The 16,025-nt window shown below is 41.3% G+C and overlaps 1 long non-coding RNA gene across 1 annotated transcript; it reads left to right on the top strand.

Annotated features, from left to right (window-relative positions):
• The first annotated feature begins 459 nt into the window (after positions 1 to 459).
• Positions 460 to 6,150, top strand: LOC134487803 (uncharacterized). Its single transcript, XR_010066892.1, has 3 exons — positions 460 to 726; positions 2,342 to 2,510; positions 6,072 to 6,150. It is a non-coding gene; the product is annotated as an uncharacterized LOC134487803 (long non-coding RNA).
• Positions 6,151 to 16,025: the final 9,875 nt, after the last annotated feature.

The following is a 16,025-nucleotide window of genomic DNA, read 5'->3' as shown; positions in this document are numbered from 1 at the left end:
TTCAACCATTTGAGTTTTAAAAGCCCCTGCTTCCCTGGAATGGAAGAATCTGTCTTGGCAACGATTGTGTTAGTTATCAAATGTACAGACCACCATCAGCAGAACTAGGGTACCAGCCCCAATGATGCACTACATACTTTTCTAGAGATTACCCAATGCCTACATCTCCTGTATTAAACTTTGTATCTTACAATTGCCTTCCATTTCCTAGCTCTGGGACCAGCTTCTAAGTCCTTGTCCTTAGTAATGGTAAATCCTCTGTAGCATTTACCACTAGATTCTCGACCTGCAAAGAATGTGTTAGGGGATTCCTTCCAAGGAGTGTGAAGGACTTCAGATTTTAAGGTGAGAAGATGCTTCAGGGTGGACAGGGGTACCACCTGTCTACAAGTCCTTAAGCAAAATACAGCTTTGCCTGGGAAGCTGCTGCAGAGGGCAGTGACATGCCCTCAGGAGAAGATGCTGCTGTTTTAAGAAGTTGCAGACGAATGCTACAGGCGTTCCCCTGCATTCTCCTCAGTACCTGTTTGCCTTGGAACCCAAAGCACTCACAGCCCTATTCCTTCCTGTTGGCAGGATTGAGAGGAAATTCTTAACTCCACTGACTGACACCTTTCATTTTTCTGCGTTTCCCTCACTGCCAAATTCAGAAGGAAGGGAAATTAATGCTCTTGCTGCTGTTTCTCCAGGGACAAGGAGTTTCACCAATGAATGTTCCAAATACAGGTGGGCTACTTTTGCGTTTCTTTTCTGCCTGAATTGTTAGCAAGTGAAAGAATGCTGTGCACAAATGGATAAGTAGATCAGGTCTTGTCCTATGTCTGAATATCACTGAATATAATTAGGCTCTTTTCTTGCCATTATTTTCAGAATTTATGCTTCTGATATTTCCATTCAGCCTTTTTTTATTTCTCTGGTGCTCAGGAGTTCAGCCGGAGAATGCCGATCATGCCCACCACCCAGTAAGAGAGATCCAGAACAGGTGATATCTCCTTGGCCTAGCAGGCAGTTCTCTCACAAAAACACAGTTTCATGCAACTTAGCTAAAAAGGGAAAGACAAGCTTTCTTCCAAGTCTTTGCTTCTACATTTTTTATTAACATAGTGTATTAATATTTTATCTGTGGGGGTAAGATGGACAAAAGGATTATTGGGTAGACAAAGAGTGAATCTCAGAATAGAACATTTTTACCTCAAGCAATGAAGAGACTTAAGACTTGGAGTTAAATTAAATATTTAGAAACATGCAAAATAATGGGAGCTGTAAAAGGCTGCAATTTTTCATGTCACCTCCTGCTGTTGTCCCAGAAAAGCCCCTATCCCCATCAGTAAAATCCTTTCACTTACTTTTCCTAGTCTGTCATTTATACCTGAGAGCTGCAGGAATCTTGCAAGGGGCTAGTAGCTATTTGCAATGAGGACATTTGCTTACTGCTTCCAGTGGCTGATTCTGGTGCTCTAGATTCCACTCTAAAGCTATGAATATGAACATAGAAACATGCAGAGATATGCAGAGCAACTGGAGCACCACAGCCAAAACAAAACTGTGAGTAAGGAAGTCCTGCTTCAAGCTCAGATGCAGCAGGAATTCCCTGCTGTCCTGTTGTAACCTGCCACGGTTGAAAAATATAAACATATAGTCCTCAATGTCTGTCTTGTTTTGCATGTCAGAGTTCTGAATTAAAGCAGACAAAACGAGAGACCTAGAACAATTTGTGCAGATATTTCTGGGCTGTACTATGCCTCACCTTGTTCTGCAGTCTCACCACAAAGGTGGTCTTTGCTTGGATCATTTGTAGAGACAGATGCCTAGCCACATGCCGGATCTTAAAATCTGCTCTGGCTTTCTTACATAGCAAAGTAGATTCTTTCTACTTTCAGATTCTTCTTTCTTTTGTCATGAGGAGGGTTGTAAAGTGGGTCTTTATGACACCTCCAGTGTAATTTGTTGTTCTTATCCATCCAAAATCTAGAGACATATACAAACAAATTCAAGTTAACCACTGTGCTTTTCAATTCCGACAACTTCCAGCAAACTTCAGCATTGGCTAAACTGGCTGGAGTTGCTATGAGTTGCTCATTAATGAATTCAGCAAACCAGTGGGAGAGGCAATCTTGCAGTTTGAAATGAAAAACAGATGTGTATACAGATCAGATTGACCAAAAGATTGTCTATTGGTAACAGACACTATCATAATTTTAGAACTTTATATGCCATCAAATACAACACTGCTTTAATCATAAATTTTGGCTCAAGATCTTCAGTGGGTACTAAAACAAAAATGTAAAATGTCCTTAATAGCTAATTTTTTATAATGCCATTTATAATATCATATTCTGAGATGACAGAAGTAAGGAGAGATCATCTGAGACTCCTTTGAGACTGTGACACCTGATGAAATGGATGGGGTCCTCTATGGAATGAGTTCAGGTACCTTCAAATTAGACCTATGCCCCTTGTGGCTGGTATGTGCAGCCAAGGAGTTGATGACAACACTGATATGAGAGGTGGTAAATATATCCTTTAACGTGTGTGTGTGTGTGTGTGTGTGTGTGTGATGCAGCTGGCCTTAATGGAGAAGCTGGTGTTCTTCCTCCTCAAGAAACTATCATTCAGTCAGGATACCTTAATTATCAGCCAGTCTCCAACCTCCCATTTTTATGGAAGGTTATAGAAAAAGGATTAGATGCTACAACTACAGAAGGCCCTGGAATAAACCAATTATCTGCATCTGTCAGAACCCACAATCAAATAACTGATAGATCATTTGATTGTGTTCTCTGTCATCAGAGTCAACGCGTGTCAAGAATCAGTTGGGAGGGGGGAGATTTGCTGAGAGTGGGAAAAAACACTGTTTCATCTAAAGATGGTGTTCAAGATTGTATCAGTTGGAGATGGTTGGACTTGGAATGCTGAACTGTTGGTGGAAAGGGGGAAGGAAAGTGGAGGGGGGTTCTGGCTTGCCTGTGTACTTTTAATTAGGTAGTTTGCGTGGGAATTTTTAGTTGTGGCTTTTTGCTTCCATTCTGTACACATCTACAATAAATCTGAAATCTGCATTTTACATGAATGCATGAGTCAGGTCATTATTGAGTCAATTGTGGCAGAACCTTACAGCATCCCTTTTGGTCAGAGTTCAGGCCTGGGCCTGGGCCTGGAATAGAAACTGGTTACTCTTGCTGACCACTCGTGGTGGGGTCTGTATAGGGGTGATACACTTTTCCTGGTCCTGTTTGATCTCTCAGCAGTATTTGATATCATTGATCATGGTATTCTTTTGGGTCACTTCTGAGGATTGAGGAATGGAGGCACCATTCTGCAGTAGTTCCATGAATGGAAAGCTTCACTGTTACTGGGGAGGAGGAAGTGAGCCCTTGGTCATGCCAGTGTGAGGTGCCTCAGGTCTCATACCTTCGCTTCCATTCCTTTCAACTTCTACATGAAACCACTGGGGATAGTAAATTGTTGGTTTGAGGTAAGGTATCATCAACATGCTAATGACACCCAGCTTTACATCTCTACAAAAGCCAAGCAGGAGATGTGGTGGAAGTCTTTACCTGGTACCTGGAGTCTGTGGAAGACTGGGTGAGAAGCATACATAGTGAAACTATAGAATCCTGTCTTTCTACAGTACCTGTAGTTCTCAGAGAATTCAGTGTGTGCATGTATATGTGCCACACATATAAAGACAGAGACAGAGAAAGGAAGGAGGAGGAAGAAGAGGCAGCTACTTAAGGATTTGTCCTAGTTGTACCTAATCATGATCTGAGCATGCTGGGAACCTATCTTTCTCCCAATGTCCTCATGACATTGCCATCATCTCATCCCCACGCATACCCAAGGCAGCTTAAAAATGATCTGTAACTGTTCTGATATTAAAATAATGTTTTCCTTTTTAAGCAGGTAACGAGGCAAGGCAATTTTGCTGTGGTTACAATCTGAAGCACTTCACCAACTATTTAGTCAGCATTACAGACTGGCACTTATTGACCACCTTAGGTTGGTGAAAACATAGCCCCCACCCCACCCCCCAGTCACCTGTGCAGGGACTTCAAGGAACATTTTGCTTCAGACCGGGTTCTCCCTGTGTACCCGTCAGGTCTTCAAGCTGATCCCTAAATCAGAGATCAGCTCTCTCTGTTGCTTCATGGCACATGGGCTTAGTGATTTTTCTGGAATATTCCAAAATAGTGCTATTTCAAAACACCATGAAACCCATGCTTAGCTGATATCAGCTGATTGTTTGGCTCTCTTTGAATACTTGCTCAGATTTTGTGCAGTGCTTGCCTCCTTCCAAGCCAAAATTCCAGCGCACATTAAGAAGAGTGATTGATGGATGTTATGCCACCAAGTGCTGATATTTGGTGGAATGGGAGGGAAACAAAACATGGGGAATCCACCAATCAAGAAAGTCAACAGTTTGCTGGCACCATGTCTGTGGCACAACAGGGGTCACCGATGGGGACTACAAACTTTATGTCAATGTACTGTATGTTCTGCTCACTTGAATGGACAATATTTTAACTTGGCCAAGTGGAATAGCTCTGAGATAGGAAGTGGGATATTCGGAATAAGAGCTAGTTCGGAGAGGAAATCCGATTGCAATCAAGAGAGAGGGTGAGGGAAGCACGTTATAGGCTGAAAAGACGAACTGGATTCAATTTCTTCAAGTATAACAGTTTTCATCAAAATTAATATAGTACACTATATGCTGTATTAAGAGACCACAAGCAAGCATCATAAACAGAATTCTTTTAAGAAAGAAATGAAGCAAAAGCTTGAATATGCTAGTAGACTATCAAGATTAGACATTGGTCTTAATAACATGCCAGATAATTGTTTGAGTGCAAGCTTAGAAGAGGTTAAAACAAAAACAAATAGTAAGTGGCATTCAATACCACACAAATGAAGGTAACATTTTCCAGATTTATTGTTGGAGGTCCTCATATTTTTGGTATATGCATATATCAAATTATTTTGGGAAACTTTCTTATATAGTATTTATATTAGTTATCATCAAATCCTAGCAATACTCTTAAGTTTAAAAGAATCTGTGAAATCTGAAGACCTCCAGCTAATGTTAGACTTGTTGACAGATGTTAAATTAAGTACTGCACAATTTTGGACAGTCTGTGAAGCACCAAAACTTGTGACTTGGTATAGGGAAATATGGGAATTACTATTCTTCATAAAGTTAGTCTGTATTTTTAAGGGAGAAAAACTAAATCATACTTTTATGTTAAAATTATCATTACTTATGGGGTTTCAGAATGATAAATGTCAGGATCGGATCCACTTGTCCATCTCTTTCTCAATGACATAGTAACTATAGTTTAACATTATTTATTATTTGTTAACTCAGGATGTATATTTTAGAGTGCAGATCTCAGGAAGGTGGCAAATAAATTATGAGAAGAATTTAGAAGACAAGGGGATTTTTGTTAAATGAGCATAAGAATCACATTCTTGAGAAAATCAAAATCTGATTGTTAGAAAGCAAAACTCTGGGATATTAAAAAATTAGGGTTGTGTACATTTCGGATGCTTCTCACAGGGTACAAAAACAGCTCCCCTCTGCAACTCTTTACAGCAGCTGAAGATGCAGACAAATGTGATGTTCCTGCCCCCATGCGCTTCAAAGCATCTTTTTGCAATCAAATCCAAAGTACTGTGCAGTCCTATTGAAAATGGACTCTGTACAGCCTGGGAATATTTGTAGAAGATACTGGACTAGCTCCTAGTTTATTTGTCCAAGACCTCTTTGTCTTAACATAAAACTTATATTATTAGCTATATAGGTAGGAAAAAAAATCCAGAGTCTAAAGTGGCATTTCATTCAACAATGGAGCAGCAAATTTCCTCTTGTTTGTTGGTCTCATATATATGGTCAGTAGCTCTCCTGACTGAAAAGCCTTGGCATCATACTGATTATGCTGTTCTAGGCTTACATGTTGATGTAATCCTGAAACTGATATATGATCATCATGTAATATTATTTCTATATTTCTATATTCCTTTATTTATTTATTATGTTTTATTAAAAGGAAGGAAAAATGCCTTTGGCCTCAGAGAATAATCTGAAAATGAAATAATGTACAGCTGAAACTCCAGGAAACCTGTTTGATAGAGGACTTCACACATATCTAAAGGTGTCATGTAACTATTAAGTTCATGGTTAACTAAAACAGCATAATGTTATGATATCTGCTTGAAAACAGAACAATTTATTTATTTATTTAATTTATCCCCACCCATCTCCTCCCATCAGGGGACATTCACAAACTTGCCTCACAAAACAAATAAAGACATTGGTTCTCAGAAATATTGTTGTTGTTGTTTATTCGTTTAGTCGCTTCCGACTCTTCGTGACTTCATGGACCAGCCCACGCCAGAGCTTCCTGTCGGTCGTCAACACCCCCAGCTCCCCCAGGGACGAGTCCGTCACCTCTAGAATATCATCCATCCATCTTGCCCTTGGTCGGCCCCTCTTCCTTTTGCCTTCCACTCTCCCTAGCATCAGCATCTTCTCCAGGGTGTCCTGTCTTCTCATTATGTGGCCAAAGTATTTCAGTTTTGCCTTTAATATCATTCCCTCAAGTGAGCAGTCTGGCTTTATTTCCTGGAGGATGGACTGGTTGGATCTTCTTGCAGTCCAAGGCACTCTCAGAATTTTCCTCCAACACCACAGTTCAAAAGCATCGATCTTCCTTCGCTCAGCCTTCCTTATGGTCCAGCTCTCGCAGCCATATGTTACTACAGGGAACACCATTGCTTTAACTATGCGGGCCTTTGTTGTCAGTGTGATGTCTCTGCTCTTAACTATTTTATCGAGATTTGTCATTGCTCTTCTTCCAAGGATTAAGCGTCTTCTGATTTCCTGACTGCAGTCAGCATCTGCAGTAATCTTTGCGCCTAGGAATACAAAGTCTTTCACTGCTTCTACATTTTCTCCCTCTATTTGCCAGTTATCAATCAAGCTGGTTGCCATAATCTTGGTTTTTTTGAGGTTTAGCTGCAAACCAGCTTTTGCACTTTCTTCTTTCACCTTCATCATAAGGCTCCTCAGTTCGTCTTCGCTTTCAGCCATCAAAGTGGTATCATCTGCATATCTGAGATTGTTAATGTTTCTTCCAGAGATTTTAACTCCAGCCTTGGATTCCTCAAGGCCAGCTTGTCGCATGATGTGTTCTGCATACAAGTTGAATAGGTAGGGTGAGAGTATACAGCCCTGCCGTACTCCTTTCCCAATCTTAAACCAGTCTGTTGTTCCGTGGTCTGTTCTTACTGTTGCTACTTGGTCGTTATACAGATTCTTCAGGAGGCATACAAGATGACTTGGTATCCCCATACCACTAAGAACTTGCCACAATTTGTTATGGTCCACACAGTCAAAGGCTTTAGAATAGTCAATAAAACAGAAATAGATGTTTTTCTGAAACTCCCTGGCTTTTTCCATTATCCAGCGGATATTGGCAATTTGGTCTCTAGTTCCTCTGCCTTTTCTAAACCCAGCTTGTACATCTGGCAATTCTCGCTCCATGAACTGCTGAAGTCTACCTTGCAGGATCTTGAGCATTACCTTACTGGCATGTGAAATGAGTGCCACTGTTCGATAGTTTGAACATTCTTTAGTGTTTCCCTTTTTGGTATGGGGATATAAGTTGATTTTTTCCAGTCTGATGGCCATTCTTGTGTTTTCCAAATTTGCTGGCATATAGCATGCATTACCTTGACAGCATCATCTTGCAAGATTTTGAACAGTTCAGCTGGGATGCCGTCGTCTCCTGTTGCCTTGCGTTGTCTCAGAAATATAACTGGCTTTTAATGCATTATAACATAGGGCTATGATGATAAAGGAAAGTTTGGGCTCATATGAAAATTATGGTCAAAAGAATTTGGAGGACAATGTCTCTCAAATCTACTTTAGCTACAATTATAGAAAATTCCTTGGAATGCATAAGCTACTGGCATGTCACATCAGTTAACTCTAATCATGTCAAGCAATACCTTTCATCAAATGATTGGAGAGAGTATGATGTTAAACTGTGTGTAGGTGCTTCTCTGCTCACAAGTAGGAGGATTACATCGCAGTGAGGAATGTCAACATACATGGGAGTTCCAGCCATCCAAACATCCTCCTGCACCTGGATACTAGAAAGAGCTCTGCAGTGAGAGGGAGATCAGAATAGAAGTTATAAGCACATCCAGCTCAGTGCACTTACAGAAGATACAATAAGACTTTGGTTTTCTTTACTGCACTACATGAAAACCTTCTTATTTGCATAGGCATGTTGCGGTTGGCTTTTAAAAATGCTCTTTTTATTGCTAAATAAGTATCTGCCACTATCTGCATTTCCCTGCATTAAAGAAGCCAAATGTGCTTGGACAACTGAAGTCTGGAGATCCTTATTTTGATCCACTAGCTCTCCTAACTTCAGCAAAGGATCGTTACCTTGTCGTGGTGCTGGAGCTTGAGCACCTCAATGATGCCATGAGCTAAACCGTGAAGGGCCACCCAAGACGGGAAGGTCATGACAGAGAGGTCAGACTAAATGCGATCCCTGGGGAAGGTAATGGCAACCCACCTCAGTATTCTTGCCGTGAAAACTAAATGGATCAGTACAACCAGAGATATGTTGGTATACCATCGGAAGATGAGACCCCCAGGTCGGAAGATGGTCAAAATGCTACTGGGGAGGAACAGAGGATGAGCTCAACTAGCCCCAGACGTGATGACGCAGCTAGCTCAAAGCCGAAAGGACGGCTAGCGGCCGACGGTGCTGGTGGTGAACGGCGAATCCGATGTTCTAAGGATCAACACACCATCGGAACCTGGAATGTAAGATCTATGAGCCAGGGCAAATTGGATGTGGTTATTGGTGAGATGTCAAGATTAAAGATAGACATTCTGGGCGTCAGTGAACTGAAATGGACTGGGATGGGCCACTTCACATCAAATGACCACCAGATCTACTACTGTGGACAAGAGGACCACAGAAGAAATGGAGTAGCCTTCATAATTAATAGTAAAGTGGCTAAAGCAGTGCTTGGATACAACCCAAAAAACGACAGAATGATCTCAATTCGAATTCAGGGCAAGCCATCGAACATCACAGTGATCCAAATATACGCCCCAACCACAAATGCTGAAGAAGCTGAAGTAGAGCAGTTCTATGAGGATCTGCAGCACCTACTGGACAACACGCCTAAAAGAGATGTTATTTTCATCACAGGAGACTGGAATGCTAAGGTGGGCAGTCAAATGACACCTCGAATTACAGGTAAGTATGGCCTGGGAGAACAAAACGAAGCAGGACACAGGCTGATAGAATTTTGCCAAGACAACTCACTCTGCATAACAAACACTCTCTTCCAACAACCTAAGAGACGGCTTTATACATGGACTTCACCAGATGGACAACACCGAAATCAGATTGATTACATCCTTTGCAGCCAAAGGTGGCGGACATCTGTACAGTCGGTAAAAACAAGGCCTGGAGCTGACTGTAGTTCAGATCACGAACTTCTTCTTGCACAATTTAGGATCAGACTAAAGAGATTAGGGAAGACCCACAGATCAGCTAGATATGAGCTCACTAAGATTCCTAAGGAATATGCAGTGGAGGTGAAGAATCGCTTTAAGGGACTGGACTTAGTAGATAGGGTCCCGGAAGAACTCTGGACAGAAGTTGGCAGCATTGTTCAGGAGGCGGCAACAAAATACATCCCAAAGAAAGAGAAAACCAAGAAGGCAAAATGGCTGTCTGCTGAGACACTAGAAGTAGCCCAAGAAAGAAGGAAAGCAAAAGGCAACAGTGATAGGGGGAGATATGCCCAATTAAATGCAAAATTCCAGAGGTTAGCCAGAAGAGATAAGGAATTATTTTTAAACAAGCAATGCGTGGAAGTGGAAGAAGACAATAGAATAGGAAGGACAAGAGACCTCTTCCAGAAAATTAGAAACATTGGAGGCAAATTCCAGGCCAAAATGGGTATGATCAAAAACAAAGATGGCAAGGACCTAACAGAAGAAGAAGAGATCAAGAAAAGGTGGCAAGAATATACAGAAGACCTGTATAGGAAGGATAACAATATCGGGGATAGCTTTGACAGTGTGGTCGGTGAGCTAGAGCCAGACATCCTGAAGAGTGAGGTTGAGTGGGCCTTAAGAAGCATTGCTAATAACAAGGCAACAGGAGACGACGGCATCCCAGCTGAACTGTTCAAAATCTTGCAAGATGATGCTGTCAAGGTAATGCATGCTATATGCCAGCAAATTTGGAAAACACAAGAATGGCCATCAGACTGGAAAAAATCAACTTATATCCCCATACCAAAAAAGGGAAACACTAAAGAATGTTCAAACTATCGAACAGTGGCACTCATTTCACATGCCAGTAAGGTAATGCTCAAGATCCTGCAAGGTAGACTTCAGCAGTTCATGGAGCGAGAATTGCCAGATGTACAAGCTGGGTTTAGAAAAGGCAGAGGAACTAGAGACCAAATTGCCAATATCCGCTGGATAATGGAAAAAGCCAGGGAGTTTCAGAAAAACATCTATTTCTGTTTTATTGACTATTCTAAAGCCTTTGACTGTGTGGACCATAACAAATTGTGGCAAGTTCTTAGCGGTATGGGGATACCAAGTCATCTTGTATGCCTCCTGAAGAATCTGTATAACGACCAAGTAGCAACAGTAAGAACAGACCACGGAACAACAGACTGGTTTAAGATTGGGAAAGGAGTACGGCAGGGCTGTATACTCTCACCCTACCTATTCAACTTGTATGCAGAACACATCATGCGACAAGCTGGCCTTGAGGAATCCAAGGCTGGAGTTAAAATCTCTGGAAGAAACATTAACAATCTCAGATATGCAGATGATACCACTTTGATGGCTGAAAGCGAAGACGAACTGAGGAGCCTTATGATGAAGGTGAAAGAAGAAAGTGCAAAAGCTGGTTTGCAGCTAAACCTCAAAAAAACCAAGATTATGGCAACCAGCTTGATTGATAACTGGCAAATAGAGGGAGAAAATGTAGAAGCAGTGAAAGACTTTGTATTCCTAGGTGCAAAGATTACTGCAGATGCTGACTGCAGTCAGGAAATCAGAAGACGCTTAATCCTTGGGAGAAGAGCAATGACAAATCTCGATAAAATAGTTAAGAGCAGAGACATCACACTGACAACAAAGGCCCGCATAGTTAAAGCAATGGTGTTCCCTGTAGTAACATATGGCTGCGAGAGCTGGACCATAAGGAAGGCTGAGCGAAGGAAGATCGATGCTTTTGAACTGTGGTGTTGGAGGAAAATTCTGAGAGTGCCTTGGACTGCAAGAAGATCCAACCAGTCCATCCTCCAGGAAATAAAGCCAGACTGCTCACTTGAGGGAATGATATTAAAGGCCAAACTGAAATACTTTGGCCACATAATGAGAAGACAGGACACCCTGGAGAAGATGCTGATGCTAGGGAGAGTGGAAGGCAAAAGGAAGAGGGGCCGACCAAGGGCAAGATGGATGGATGATATTCTAGAGGTGACGGACTCGTCCCTGGGGGAGCTGGGGGTGTTGACGACCGACAGGAAGCTCTGGCGTGGGCTGGTCCATGAAGTCACGAAGAGTCGGAAGCGACTAAACGAATAAACAACAACAACAAGCTCTCCTAATCTTCCACCCTCCAGATATGTGGTGAATCCAATTCCCAAAGTCCTAGCCAATGCATATGGAACATCCCAGTTTAGGAAAGGCTCATGTGTCTTCATAACTGAGGAAGAAACTATACCCCACTTTTTCTCCTGGAATCTGCATACCGCTAAATGTCCACAAAAATATAAACAGGCTAGAGGAGTTGCAGCAATGTAGTGACAAAACTAGGGATTCAGTGGAAGATCTGAGTGTGATGACTGTTTCTCCTAGAGTTCCAGTAGGGAGAATAGGTAAAAATGGGCTTAAGCTGTGAGTATCAACTTGTATTCAATTTGTGTATGTGGAAACAAAGGCAAATAAATACAAATTAACAGGAAAGATCCAGTGAATTCATTCAAAGGAAACTAACCCTGGAAATAAGGCTCGGAATCACTGAAAGTTCAGGGGTTAAAAAATGGGATATGCTTCAGCAGCCCCATAGGAGTCTGGTAGAACCAAGATGATGCCATGTACATCAAGCTTACACCACACAAATGTCGTGAGCTACGTAATCTGCCTCAGTTGTATTGTGATGCTATGGCATGAAGGATGTATGGTACATAATTTGCATAATTTGCCTGATGATGTCATGATGGACGTGACATTATTCGTCCCCTTGCTCCCCTGTGGATACCTGTGCTCCTAACTGCCCTTGGCTGATTTTCAAAAAGTGAAGTATGATCAGACCTGGTTTTATTTGTTTGTTTGTTTATTTAAGAGATTTATACGGCCACCCAACTCACTCACAGTGACTCTGGGCGGCTTATAAAACCCCAAGTACAAAACCCACTATACCTCCACCCCTATTACTTGCATAGGAGACCACCAGAAAATACCAGGGCTGTAGATTAGGCTGGAGAGCTGAAAAAACACTCCAGAAGAAGGCAATGGATCATCATTTTTGTACTGTTACCAAGAAAACTACATGGACATCAAGCCATGCAGTCATCAGGAACTAAACTTGATCTTTACCTCACCGTATACTTACAAACTAAATATAAATAAATCAACAAATAGCTACTGTCCATCTCCCCAAAACTGTATTCAGCTACCTTCATGGTTTATATAATATTACTGAAAACTGACAGCTACTTAACAAAAGCCTTTCATGTCCCTGCTTTTAACTTTGTTTTCTTTTTTAAAGTGCAGATAAAAGGAGTTAGAACTGCTTTTGGTAAGGGACAGTAGCCAAAATAGTTGCAAGCAATAAAATGATTACATTAATGGCTCCATGAAGAAATCTCCAACATTCTTTGGAGCAACATTTCAAAGATGTGGATACAATCCTATAATAGGACACTTGGAAAATAGTGGACTCTGGGGATGAAAATGTCTGGTCACAGATTCATTAATTCACCAAACTGCATTTTTATGTCTCTTCAATATTCATCAGAACTGTATTAAAATTAATAAATAATTTAAAGTGAAGTTTGGTAGACCATTAGGGAGATCTATATTTCTATGCAAGTGGCCAACACTAAATTGCCCTCCTCAACAAACATAGCAGAATAATTTCTTGGTACACATTTGGAGGAGGATAGACATGTAGGGAGGAAATGAAGAAGCACTCTGAGATAAGCTTCCTTTCCTCCATCCTGCCAAAAGTAAAACAAAATCCTCCTGTGAGAGAGGCCTTGTGGTGCAGTGGGAAGGGGAAAGATTATGCTGGCTACTGAGCTGAGTTGCTGTGCCAGTTGCAAAGGGAACAGAGATCACTCTGGCTCAGCCACATACGAAGGCCTATGAACCATTCTTTTCCTGTACAATACTTGGCCTGTTCAATGGGTTGTGTTCTTCTAAAGAGGTGGCTCCAGAAATATATATGGAGGGAGAAGGACAATATGCAAAAGGTCACTGGATCTTGAGGTAACAAGCTTTGTCCCACCTAGTAGATTTCCGAAAGACAAATAGCATATTTTACTTTAATGATTCCCTCCAAATTATGCTTTTTCCTCCACAGTATGTTCAGCTGGTATTTAAATCAGTCTTCCTCCCAAATGTGAACTTCCCCAGCAAGAATGCACTTTGCTGAGAATCCTGGGAGTTCAAATCTGCTCATCTGGAAGATCAGTCAGAGAAGAAGAGCAGGAGAGGAATCACTTGGTCTGGGCTTGCAAGCTCAGAGGGGGCCTCTAATTTAGACACTTGCTTCTTTTCATTTGTGTTTACTCACAAATATTCACTTTCCTCTCTCTCTTTATCTTGTTATGTTTTCATGCCTTGTTATGTTTTCATGGGGCATCCTTTCTTATTTTTATTATGGTCAGGAGCCTCAAAAGCTTGAATTGGCCCTGGACTCTTTGGGTCTCTGAGAAGGTGTGGTAGAAGGCATCCAGCTTAGGAAAGGTCTACATAAGGACACTTTCACTGGGGGAGGGGCACTGCTCCCTGAATGATGCCAAGCTCCCCTTATTGGCATTATCATAATTTGCTATCCAGTTGACCAAGGGCACAGCCAGATGGACTTGTTAAAGTGCAGCCCGGCAGTCCTTGAGCCAGCTCATCAGATGCAAAGAAAGAAAAGCCACCTTGTCACCCCATATTAAGTACAGTACATACATCTGAAAGCAGATATAGTGAAGCCCTCCACTTCACCTATTGACTGGGAATGATTCCCAGTAGGCCCAGTGGGCCTCCAAGAGAGAAACTACACTCTGAAAGGAAATTATAACTTTGATTATACTAAACTTGGCTTTATGGTACAGAAACCTGGATGCTATGAATTTCAGGCAGCAAACTAAACAACCTTGCTGAATGTTGGAAATAGAAGTTAGCAAGGAGTCAAGTAGAAAATATTGTGAAATGATCCTTCATAATTTGTACCAATGTTTCAAACCAGGAGGTAAGGCATGAAAGAAGATGAAACAGCTGGGCTTTTTAATGAGGAGGCTGAGTTGGTAAAGTAGAGATTTCATATTCAAATATGGCTCCTACTGAGAGACATCATGAAAGTGGCTGTACCACTGGGAGAGATAACAGCTCTCTTAACTAAACAGCAATACTGGAATATTTTTTATAAATGTCTATTAACACCACATACACACTCACCAACAAGCTAATGAGGACAGAAGTAGGATCTGTGGGTTAATTTTCTTTCTCTACAGAACTGCATGCTTGGGATACTATTGATAATTTGATTTCCAGTGTGCTAACTAAGCTGTGCATATATTCCCACACATTCATTCATTCATTCATCAAATGTAAAGAAAGAAAATTCAATTGATAGCCTGCCTTTCCAGCAGGAGCTCAAGGGAATCTATATAGCACTTCGTCTTCCATTGTTTCCCCATAACTTTAAACTATGTGAGGTAGATTGGCTAAGAGATAGAGATATCATCATCATCATCATCATCATCATCATCACCATCACCATCACCATCACCATCACCATCACCATCACCATCTTTTAAACTTGCATGCCATCCAACCCTCAGTGACTCTGGGCAGCTCAAACAATCAAACAAAGAAACTACAATACAATCAATGAAATATAAAGATAAAATACATAGATAACCCTGACAGCATCCATGAGCACAGTTGAATCTGGGTCTCTCAAGCTTTTGTTCCTAAAATTATAAGAAAGCTAGTTTCTTTCCCTTTCCCACTGTCCCTGCCCTTATTCTGATCATGCTAGTTGGAGTTTCTAGGAGTTGGAGTCCAACAACATATGGACAATCAAGGATCACCATTCTGTCTGTATTATGCAGTAAAACAGACCAGGTCTAATTATGAAGCAAGATATGCTTGATGGCTGGAACCCTTAAATTTCAATAAACAGTCTTTGATTCTAGAATGTTCGGGACCAAAGACGTACATGTAAGCTCCTTTCTGAATGTAGCCATCTCTTCCATCTCACCACTGTTGCCACTATCCACTTGCCTTTAGGCTGAATCTCCACATCCATTCATCCATTCACTCATCTACTGTACCTATTTATTTACAGCCTTTGTATTCTATTTCCAATATAGCTCTAGACAGCTCATAAACATAACTAAAAACACAGATAAAGCAAACAATAGAGAACCACAAAGGCAGCAACAGATATTTGAGATATTAAAAAAGCAGTTGGAATAAAAGTTAAAAGTAGTAGAATTATGCACTGCAGACCATTCTAAAAAAGCCAAGTTCTGGAAAGCTAGTGAGAAAGAAAGGTGAGAACTCCAGAGCCTGCCAGAGAGAGAGGAACAGACATTCCTCTTTCTTGCTCATCTCCCTGCTGACTCTCTTGAAATGACAAGGGAATCAGGCAGCAACAGGAAGCAATCCATGTTTCTTCAATCAGAATGCCCTCCAGAGGTGTAGACTTCAGTTCCCAGAATTCCCCAGCCAGCATGGCCAA

The sequence above is a fragment of the Candoia aspera genome, chromosome 1 (genome assembly GCF_035149785.1).
Source record: "Candoia aspera isolate rCanAsp1 chromosome 1, rCanAsp1.hap2, whole genome shotgun sequence".
Lineage (NCBI taxonomy): Eukaryota > Metazoa > Chordata > Lepidosauria > Squamata > Boidae > Candoia > Candoia aspera.
This window is presented reverse-complemented; position numbering and strand designations above follow the sequence as displayed.